A 12171-nucleotide genomic window follows, 5' to 3' on the forward strand; every position below is an offset into this window, starting at 1 on the left:
TTTGATCTGCAATTTTGTAAACAATATTTCTACCAAAATGATATTTACTTTTCTGTACCAAATTAATCATGTCATGAAATGAACAAAAACTCAACTAATTAATGGCCAGTAAGTGTTTAAACTACATGTGATCTTTATGTAATCTACAGAGACAGAAACTCCTAACACTTTGTATTCAAATATTTCAAATTCATAAATTAAGATTACTATAAACAGAATTATTTTTATGAATGTTGTTTAATTCCCATGGGTATTGCAATCACAACTCATTTATTCCCTTTCTTTAATTGTGAAATCCAGCTGGTTTTATGTACAAAACATGTTTTGAAACTTTTAAAACAAAATACTTCTTTCGTGCAAGCAAATGCCATGTTATGTATTATTGATTGTTAATAATATTATTTTATATATTAGATGATAGTTGTGCTTACTGTGTCAGTGTGCAATAACTATATTGTGATGATGTAATATTTTGCTATCGTTTACAATCTTTAGAACTTTAGTTTATTTTAATCAAGTCAAATGGTGTGATCATTTTGATCATTTTGGTAATTCAATCAAGATGAGAAATATTAAAAAGTATAAATACATAGAGGAAATTTGTTTTCCTTATCAAATAAAGATGATAGAAAGAATTTATCTCATCTTGTGATCTGACAAAGTTAATATTTTCATGAGTGGCACAGACACAAGTCAAAATATCAACTTTAGTAAACCACAAGATGAGATAAACATTGCAAAAATACAAGTCTTATTCATATTATATTTTCTTTGTGATCTTCGTGACCTTACTCAAAAACCATGGTGTCAATGAGGCAGACTGACCGTAGGTGTGACAATACGTGATATTTCACCTGATTTTAATAATCTTATTTATTTCACTCTAGCGAAAGTATGTTTTCAGCAAACGAAGTATTTCATGATGAAATACATAATACAAATATCAAAACCTATTTCATTAAAACAAGATTGAATTTCTGTGTGACATTGATATCAAGAACTGTAGTACACTCTGTCAATAAATTGATGCATCTGTTGTGTTTACACAGAATATACTGTTCGAGTTTTAGACATATCAGATGAATTGATACCTTCAAGATTGTTCTAAAGTAGCATGTAATGTTATTCACTGTGATTACTTTTCCTAAAATTTCTCTTTTTCAGAAGAATTTTGTTTTCTGAATAAGCAATGTTTTAAGAGAAGCTGAATATGCATTGTTTATTAAAATAATCATAGAAGAAGAAATATTATTACAAGATTATTGAATAATTTAATTCAGGCTTTGAATCAAGACAGTCAACACAATAAATATCTACACAGTCTACAAAGTCCACTCTGTTGATTTCCCTTCTTCACTGATTACAAAGTGCTTCCTGTCACATTTCGCTTAAATAGGACAAGGAAGTGAAAAAGCAATATTCACTCAACAAATGTGCTTCCTGTCACATTTCACATGAATAGGACGAGGAAGTGAAAAGCCTTATTCACACACTCAACATGGCCACTATTTATCAGAGTCATGATGTTTGAATAAAACTTTTTCTAAAAAACACATTGTAACATTTGTAATTACAAGCAAGAAAATGATTTTCTCCTGGAATTTAATTAGGTGCTTTTGAATGACAAAGACACCCGGGCCATGTTAAGTTTTGAAAAGTCTGAATAACTAAAGTGAACGATAAACAAGCTTATATTGTGAGAAATAATGACATGAAAATTTTGGTTTGGCTTTCTTTTTTAAATATCAGGAATCCAGAGAGTTAAATATGAGGAATCCAGATGATTGTAGATAGATGCATATCAGGCACTCACTATTATTCGACCATAAGATTAATCAGAATTATTTAATTGAACTAACACACATTTTATTTCTTGTTCTAGATATATGAAGTTTAATTATGTGGTTTCCAGGTTGTCCAAATTAGAATAATAGTGATTTCTTAAATGCATTGCCACGTTTTGGAAACAGAAAAAATAACAATGTTTGGGGATGATAAGTCGACCCCGACCCACTTTGACATTTTATTACTGACTGAACCACTTTGACATTTTATTTCTGACTGAACAGACTGTGGGAACATTAGTAATACTCAAAGATGAAATTTTATTCCATTTGTGGGGTAAAATTTGAGATTGGCATGTTCATAGACCCAGGAAACATAAAAGACCATTTACATGTTTGCTGGCAGACAATATTATCAGATTTTGGCAATATCTGAAAAAACTAAACAACATGAACATGATGGATATGTTTTAAGCATGCTGAACTTTTTATGAGATATCTCAATGATTTCATAATTGAAATCATGTTACACTGAACAGACTGTGAAACTCAGATTTTCTCATCATGAACTTGACAATCTACATGTATGATATGGTATATATAATCAGTTTTGGATAGTTCATCAACAATATTTACATATATCCAGCTTTCAAGATAGAGTGTAAAAATTATATATTGTATATTTATTTTTGAATCTTTATGATAAAAATACTTTGATATTTTTGTTTGGTCATAAGTATTATCAAATCATACATTTATCTGCATGGTATCTACTAGTACATTTGAAAACCTGTTTCACTAACTCTTATCCTGGAGGTTGCCATATTAATTTTTTATTCCACAATACTTGTGTAATTTGTTAGTAGATTTGGTGTATGAATAGCTTGGTAGCCAGTGGTTTCATGATCAGTGTCAAAGAAAGTACTAGTATATACAAAAGTTTGAAAGAAGACAAGTTAACTTTATTCTTGTCACTCTGAACTGAAGTGTAACAAAATCTATCTACATACCCAGATTGCAACCTTAATTTTTTTATTAATCTACTGACATGGTTTCTATTGTCACTCTGAAATCAAACAAATAACTAATTATGGTCCTGGTATGACTAAAATGGAACAGCAAACTTATATTTGGTTTTCAATTTGATGTCATAAATGACACATCACATATCTTAACCTCTTAACAGGGATTGACATGTGCTGCTAAGTATATGTTTTTATTTTATCTCATTCCATCAACATTTTGGTACCGGTACATTTATTTTATCTTAGTTTGATCACCAATTGACGTTGTTCCTTCTGTAATATTAGCTGTACCCATTTCTGATCAAGATATTTTCATACCGACCAACGTGATTGGATGTTGCTCATAATATCTATCACTGGATTGTCTGACCAAGAATCCAGTCCGTTGTTTTAAGACCGGAGTATGATATTGAAACCAAATTACGTCAGATGTTTCTTATTATGGTACTCACTAAATAATTTTGTTACTTAATATCTGTAGGCTGAGATATTTCCGACCTGACGACCCACATATGGATATCAAATTAACAGGTTTTCCTAAATATGTTATCTTTTTGGATAAACTATAATCATATGCTTCTTGAATATAGTTCTAGTTTTGACTTTGTTATATTGTGGAACATTGTTGTTTTCGCTGCAGCAAGGGTAAAATGAGACACGAGTATTCCAGGAGATAAAAACAGGAATGTTGGATCATTGAGGAATCCAGTAAATGAACCAGGAGCTGTGAATTATGTTAATGTCGGTTAAGTACAGTAAAAGTACAGTTGTTACATTCCATGATCTATATACATGTTGGTGGTTTTGTGACTTTAAATGAATGCTAAGAATGTAATTGTTTAAATGTATTGTGTTCTATGCTCGTACCACGTTTTGTATTCAACGTGATTCTTGAAAGTTTAGTTACAACATTACCACACTGTTGTGACGACGTGAATATGACGTATCACAACGTTAGCCCACAATGTTATGACAACATAAATGGGAGTCCACAGAATAACGTTGTATGGACGTCATATCTTGACGTAATATCTTAACGTTACCATAACGTAAACACAATGTTGTCACAACGTGAAATTGTTAGCTGGGTAATGACCAAATGTACTTGCGAAAGCAGAAAATGGTTTATCTAAGGTGACCCTGTCTACAACAATGACTTATTGATGCTGAAGATGCCCAACCAGAAGGCAATCAAAACCATTGCCAAAAGCTATGCATTTTCCGCCTGTCATCATTGTCATATATTGAGGATATATATATCTACTACAATGTCAAACAAAACTAAAGTACTTTACCTCATGTTATGCACACATTTCAGCTCTAATCTCACTTGCACTCTAACAACATCATAACATCAAAACGCATGACTAATTCAGTACAATTTAAAAGCAAGAAACCCTGTGTCTCCAGCTACTTTAATAAGACCCAACCGTACCACAGACCCAACAACAGACCCAACCATCAACACGACTACTGACCCGACCACAAATCTGACCACAGACATGGCCACAGAGCCCACTACAAATACTGGTCGTGGATAAATATATGAAACCAGAAAAATATGGGGTTTTCTATATAACAAAACCATTAAAAAGCCCCAGCTCACCTCTAGACCTGTCCATATGCCAAGTTTGGTGAAGAAGAATTGTACATTTTCAACATCAGCTCCAGATACCAACACAACTCCATTTCCCGTCAAAGTCAACGTTGTTGCAAGGAAAACTAAAAAAAGATTTTATTTTTTTAATCCCAAACTATCAAAAGGCACCAGTTTACCAATAGAAATATCTATGAGCCAAGTCTGCTGAAGAAGAACGAGCACGTCTTCCATTTTCTGTCATTTTCTACAAGAGACCGACTATTTTTCCGACAAGTGATGCGACAACTCTGGTCGTCAAAGAAAGAAATCGTCTTTTGCAGTGGTTTGCGATTGTTGTGCAGAACTTGATACAGCGCAGTGGTAGTGGAACACTTGCAGTGGTCTTGACACGCATTCTGTTGCAATGGCAACATTATCTTCAAGCACCAATCCTCAAGAAACAGGGTAACCGACCTACAACAACAACGACAAAGACAACGACGACTACTAAGCCAAAAGTAGTAAAGGCTCATGAAAACTTCATGAAAGCGTATAAAGCTGATGCTCTCATGCGGTTGCCACAAATGCGCACCAAAAGGAAGTCCAAGAAGGCAGATCAACAGTTGCAACTCCCTCTTGCAACCGCCTGATAAATGAGAGATGCTGCAGATCAGGTGCCCCATTCTCGTTACACCTGTCTGAAGTGCCAGACCAACAGTCAATAATGTCCGTGAATGAGTATAGTCTATTCGTGGACAGTAGTTGCCTACTCACCTGATGAGTCAGAGACGATCTTATCGCAGAGCCCTCACTGATTCAACAACAAGTCTGATGCTATTGCAGCATTACAACGAACTATACAACGCGGAATTGACGTCCCCGAATGTTGGAGTGGACCGTATTATTATCTAGTATTGAGTTCAAGGAAAGTAATGCAAAACAGAGACAAGCCTTGTCCAGTTTTTTTCCAACGGCCCTTTTCAAGGTCACCCCACTCTCCCGAAAGAACGTTTTCATCATTGCTTTACCTACCAACCACAACCACAGCAAAAAAAACCAAACAACACTGAACAGAGATACTCATACTCTTTTTGCACGATCATTCCGTGACAGCCGGCAGTACGACACACACTCACAATCTACATCGTACAGCTTTGCGTACAAAGCTTCATTTTGCCCAAATATTACTAACCTTTTTTTGTAATAGCGTGTGCTAAGACCAATATTTAACTCGTGTAAGTAATTTTAAAGTTGTTGTAAATGCTCTACTTTGCTGTACTTTTACTGAGCCGATGTGATTCGTGTCCTACCTGTTCAGGCTCCACACACCGTCCTCTGTTACAGTAACAGATGTCTATCAGTATGGAAACACCTGACAAGCTTGCATCAGATTCACGTATGTGAAACGTGTTTTCGCGTGCAACCTGCATGTGTTATATCAATTAGTCGTGTCACCTTGCCCCGGTACACTGTGCTAATGGTATCCAGCTACAACATAGGTTGTGTTTGGGCAGGCACTCGCGAAGAGCAACCTCCCCGTGGTGAGTTCTGGGTAACGCTAATAGCTGTTCCCCCGTGTGGAACCGGGGTAGAATATTTACACAGCACCCCATTGCTGGTCGTAAGAGGCAACCAAAATGGGCAGCCCGTTTGCTGTGTCGGCGGAGGACAGGAGTCTGGTAGTTGAGGGCACTGGTTCCAGGAACAGTGTTCCTTTGCCCAACACACTACTTTGACCCTTACCTCGCCTAGACGGGTGGTAGAATGGGCCCGGTTCTATAAATCGGCTGGTCATGCCAAGCCCTGTGCATTAATTGTATTTGCACAAATTGTATTTTTGACTTGTCTTTACACTTTAGGTCTTGGCCAAATTTGTTTACAAAACACCATTTGATATTGAACTACGTGTATTTTTTGAGTTGCCTAGAGTCTTATGCCCAGAAGGCGGTGGCTCATGGGCCAATCTGGTGGATTGATTAATTTTTAGTTAATCTACTTGAGTATACCATCTCAGTATCCTTGGTGCTGCCAGCTGGAGACCCACTGGCATAAAGCATTGTCTTTATGATACTCTGTGGTGGGTGGGGAGCTGGGATGGTGAAATCTCTATTATTAACCATGGCTCAACACAAAAACACAAACGAGCATTGGATGAATGTTTGTCCTCTGATGAGGATAGTACCTCAAACAGACCTGATAACTGGAGCAGATTTGTGGTGGTATCTTCTGCTGATGGGGAACCGCTCAAATTAAATCCATTTGCAACGTCAAAAGCAATTTATGGCTTAGTTGGTGACGTGCAAACTGTTTAAAAGATTGGATCTGGTGTTCTTCTGATTGAGTGTAAAACGGCAAAACAATCTGCTGTTCTTCTAACACAAACACAAAACACAAAACATCTCGTGCATACTGAAGTTTCAGTTTCACCGCACAAGACTCTGAACAGTAGTAAAGGCATCATCAGAGACCGGGACCGTTGGCTCTCGGATATGAGCGAATCGGAAATAGCAGCAGAATTGCAAGGTCAAGGTGTGACAACTGTGAAACTTTTTACGTCTAAGAGAAATGGAGTGACTGTGCAAACAAATACATACTTACTTTCTTTTTGTCCCAGCCTAAACATCCTAAATGTATCAAAGCAGGATACTGTAAAATCGGGGTGGAACAATATATTCCAAATCCTCTTCGATGTTACAAATGTCAAAAGTGTGGCCATGGTGCCCAGTCTTGCAGGAATCACATGACATGTTACAGATGTGGTAATGAAGCCCATGAGGGTTCTGATTGTATGACACCTCCAAAATGCGTTAACTGCTCCGGAGACCATATATCTTCAGCTGGAAGCGTGAATATGAGATAGTCAAAATCAAAGTTCAGAAAAATATTCTATACCATGATGCAAAACTTTTGCTAAATGCCTCCACCCCTCAAACAGCAGGTATGTCCTACTCTGCAGTGGTTTCTCGACCTCTTACGAAATCTGTTCAGTCTGTTGCATGTCAAACAGATATTACTTGGATATCAACAGAAAAATATTCCGTATTACGGTCAAGTTCTTCTTCCCAGACAAATGATGCTCCACAATCAGCGCCCGTGTCAACACCATCACTGGCGACTGCAACAACTCCAACATCTTCCCCTGTTGTAAAAAATGCCAGCAAAAAGATAGATTACTCTAAAAATTCAGATCGTGTGCCAAAGGGTGAACACGACCCCATACAGATTTATAATCGCTTTGAATCCTTGGAGGACGTGGATGTCTCTCCTCATCCTAATGGGCGCAACAGAAGTAAGTCATCTAGAAATGGGAGACGTAGATCTCCGGTTCATCCACCTTTGACTTGAACGTCATGAATCCACTTATTCAGTGGAATTGCAGAGGTCTCAGGACCAATTTTAATTAATTACATTTATTAATTCACGATTTTACGCCATCAGCAATATGTCTCTAGGAGACATATCTCAAAGAGACTGACAACTTTGATTTGCGTCGGTACAGTTCCTATCATTCATTTCCTCCACCAGGTGCTAAAGCTACTGGAGAATCTACTGTTTTGGTGAAGCAGGGAGTGATGCACAGCCCTGTTTCACTTCATACCAATCTTCAGGCGGTTGCAGTGCGCCTGACTTTGCACATTACATTTACCCTGTGTTCTCTGTATATTTCTTCTTCTTCTATGCTTCAGAGATCGGATCTTCAATACTTATACGATCAACTCCCTAAGCCTTGCATGATTGTGGGTGATTTAAACGGCCATAACCCATTATGGGGAAGTGTTAACGTTAATCCAAAGGGAAAAGTACTAGAAGATTTTATTTCTGATAACAATTTATGCATTTACAATGATGGATCAAATACTTATTTACATCCTGCTACTGGAACCTATTCAGCTTTAGATCTGTCACTAACAGATTCAAATCTATTAAACGAATTTACGTGGTCGGTCCATGATGACTTGTGTGGCAGCGACCATCTTCCTTCAATATTAACAGCAAATAATCCAACTGATGTTCCACCTACATCTAGCTTGAATTTTACCAAGGCAAACTGGCCTTCATTTCAGGAACCCTGTACCGATAGATTGACACCGGATATGTTCAGAACTGTTACCGACCCTATTCAATTGTTCTCAGACAAGTTGAATGAAATTGCTGAGAAAACCATTCCTAAGTCCTCTGCAAATCCACACATTCGAAAACCATGGTTTGATCTAGAGTGCAAACAGGCTAGAAAGTGTTGGAAAAAAAGTGGAGAAATATTTCCGCCAACATCCAACCGTACATAATTTGGATTGTGTTAAAATCACAAATGCCAAGGCACGCCGTTCATTCAAACAGAATAAGCGTAAGTCTTGGAGGAATTATTTGTCTAAAATAAATGCTCGCACGCCGATATCCAAGGTTTGGAACATGATTGCAGAAATTAAAGGTAAAGGCTCAAAATCAACTGTCCACCATCTCAAGGAAGGTGACCATTTATTAACAGATAAAGTGGACATTGCTAAAAAATAGGGCGAGACGCTGGCCAAACACTCTTCATCGACAAATTATGATCCCAAGTTTCAAACATATCAGAAACAACAGGAAAAGAAGAGGGTTGATTTTACTTCTCAAAATGGAGAAGATTATAATGAGGTATTTTCGCTCCACGAGCTAAATACTGCACTTGGTCAAGCGCTCGACACTGCAACGGGAGATGATAATATTCATTATCAACTCCTGAAACATTTACCTAATTCATGTTTAGAGACGCTTCTTGATATATTTGATCACATATGGACGTCAGGAAATTTTCCTCCTTCATGGCGTAATGCTATAGTTGTCCCCATACCTAAACCTGGTAGGGACCATAGTGATGCATCTAATTATAGACCAATATCACTAACTAGCTGTGTGTGCAAAACCATGGAGCGAATGGTAAACAATCGACTGGTTTGGTACTTGGAAACTAATAATCTTATAAGTAACATACAATGTGGTTTCCGTCAGAATAGAAGTACCATTGACCATCTGGTACGTTTAGAATCCTTTGTCAAAAATGCAATTGTAAATAATCAGCTTGCAGTATCAATCTTTTTTTATTTAGAAAAAGCATATGATACCACTTGGAAGCATGGTATTTTAAAAGATCTACATAATTTGGGGTTAAGAGGCCGTTTGCCTCAATTTATATCTCAATTTTTAACAGACCGACAATTTCAGGTTCGTGTGGCTTCCACCCTGTCTGACCATTATAATCAGGATCAGGGTGTCCAACAAGGCAGTATTTTGTCTGTAACTCTGTTTAGCATCAAGATTGATAGTCTGTCAAAGGTTTAAATGATTCCATTGATGGTTCACTTTTTGTTGACGATTTTAATATTTCATGTCGTGGAAAAAATATGCGTACCATCGAGAGACAGTTACAGCTATGTCTCAACAAAATCGAAATTTGATGTCTTGATAATGGTTTTAGGTTTTCAAAAGCTAAGACCAATTGTATTCATTTTTGTAGGAAATACAGGCACCACAAAGATCCAGAACTATTTTTACATGGCACTCCTATCAAGGTTGTAGAAGAGGCCAAATTCCTGGGTCTCATTTTCGATCACCATTTAATTTTTAAGCCGCATATTACCTATTTTTAAACCAAATGCCTGAAGGCTCTAGATTTGTTGAAATACAAAGTGGGGAGGTGATCAGACAACCCTCCTCCACTTGTATCGGTCTCAGATCCGCTCTAAATTAGATTATGGCTCCATCGTTTATGGTGGAGCCTGTAAGAGCAATTTACAAAAATTAGATTCCATTCACCATCAGGGCCTAAGACTATGTCTTGGCGCATTTCGAACGACTCCTGTGGATAGCTTATATGTAGAAGCTGATGAACCATCCTTGAAGCAACGGCGTATCAAATTATCGCTTCAATACACTGCAAAATTACGTTCTACCCGTTAAACCCTGCATATAACTGTATATTTCAACCCCTTTACGAAGACCTTTTTCATAGTAAGCCTTAGCTGGTCCCACCACTAGGTATTCGGATTAAACCCCACATATTGATTTAGATAATATCTCTCCTTTCAGGCTTAGAACTGTCTTCCCCTCCTTGGTAACTTATCAGACCGGAGGTGGACTTGACTCTCACACAATTTAAAAAAAAGACACAAATCAATTAGTATATCAGCAAGAATATTTACAAGTTAGAGCTAAATACGACTCCCACCGTTCCATTTTTACAGATGGATCTAAGGACGGCAGCACAGTCTCCAGTGCTGCTGTCATTGGATCCAAAACCGTCTCATCCCGCTTACCAGACCATAGCTCCATTTTCACCGCTGAAGCCAAAGCAATATTAACTGCTTTGGAATTTTAGAATTATATAATTACCTTGCTACTGGCCAACACGACATCGTCTCTTGCTGGTTGCCTTGTCATGTTGGAATCACAAGTAACACTATGGCTGATGCTGCAGCAAAGGCAGCTCTCAACAAATCTGTGACACCACTTCTTCTACCATACAGTGACTATAAACCTGTAATTAGATCCTATATCAAAGACCTAATGCAGAAGAAGTGGGACACCCAAGTGGGTATAAATAAATTACATGCAATAAAAGCAAATATCGGTTATACCTACCTGGGTTGTCAGTCCAGATTTGAAGAGGTCGTATTAAGACGATGTCGTATTGGCCATTCTCGATATACTCATGAACATTTACTTAAAGGTGAGGATCCTCCATTCTGTATCCCTTGTGATGAAAGAATCACGGTCAGACATGTCCTGCTTGACTGTATTGATTTTTCCATCACAAGGGATCAATATTTCAAGATTACATCTATGAAGGATCTTTTTCATATCAGTTCTCATTTAGTTATTGGGTTTTTAAAAGAAATCGAATTGTTTCATAAATTTTGATCATCATGTTTTGTAGATAAATAAACTTTTACAATTGGTAAAATAAATCAGTAACTGAGATTGTTAGTGGCTATATCCTCGAAGGGGGTTGAAGTAGTGTAAAATTATTGTCCCCCTGAGAGGGTATGCAAGACCATGTCTTTCAAAGTATATTTATTTATACCACGGTTTTAATCGTAGCATATGTGTTATTTTAATGTTTGCTAAATTTGTCAATAATCGCCAACAGCTGAAGGGATGATGTAAATCCGGCTGGGGTCCATGCAGGTAGCAAAAGTACTGTAAGTCCCCATGGACCCTGGCATGGTGATCTCTCTTCAGTGGCTGGCGATCTAGAGCTCATTTTTATCTGGTATTGTTTCGAATGATGTTATATTTTTATGGCTAACTACTAGTTTTAGATATAATCTGTGATAGATCTAGTTATTTTACTGTCCTTCGTTGACAGGTTTTTATTTCGTATAAATATGTGTATTATTAATGTACTTCTCGTCACGATATGGCTGAAATACTGCCGATGTGACGTTAAATCTGAACTCACTCACTCACTCAGAATGGGAATGAATTATTAACTGATAAAACAACTATTGCTAATAAACTGGGTGAAACTTTGGCTAAACATTCTTCCTCATCCAATTATGTACCTCAATTCCAAAAATACCAAAAACAGCAGGAAATGAAACCTATTAATTTTAATTCAGATAATGGGGAAGATTGCAATGAAATATTTTCTATTCATGAACTACATACTGCCCTTGGACAAGCTCACGATACTGCTACTGGGGCTGATAACATACATTAACAACTCCTGAAGCACTTACCAGAATCATGTTTACTATCTCTGTTAAATATTTTTGATGAAATCTGGACGACAGGAAGTTTTCCA

This window comes from Haliotis rufescens, unplaced genomic scaffold (assembly GCF_023055435.1).
Source record: "Haliotis rufescens isolate VD_foot unplaced genomic scaffold, xgHalRufe1.0.p SCAF_5, whole genome shotgun sequence".
Taxonomy (NCBI): Eukaryota; Metazoa; Mollusca; class Gastropoda; order Lepetellida; family Haliotidae; genus Haliotis; species Haliotis rufescens.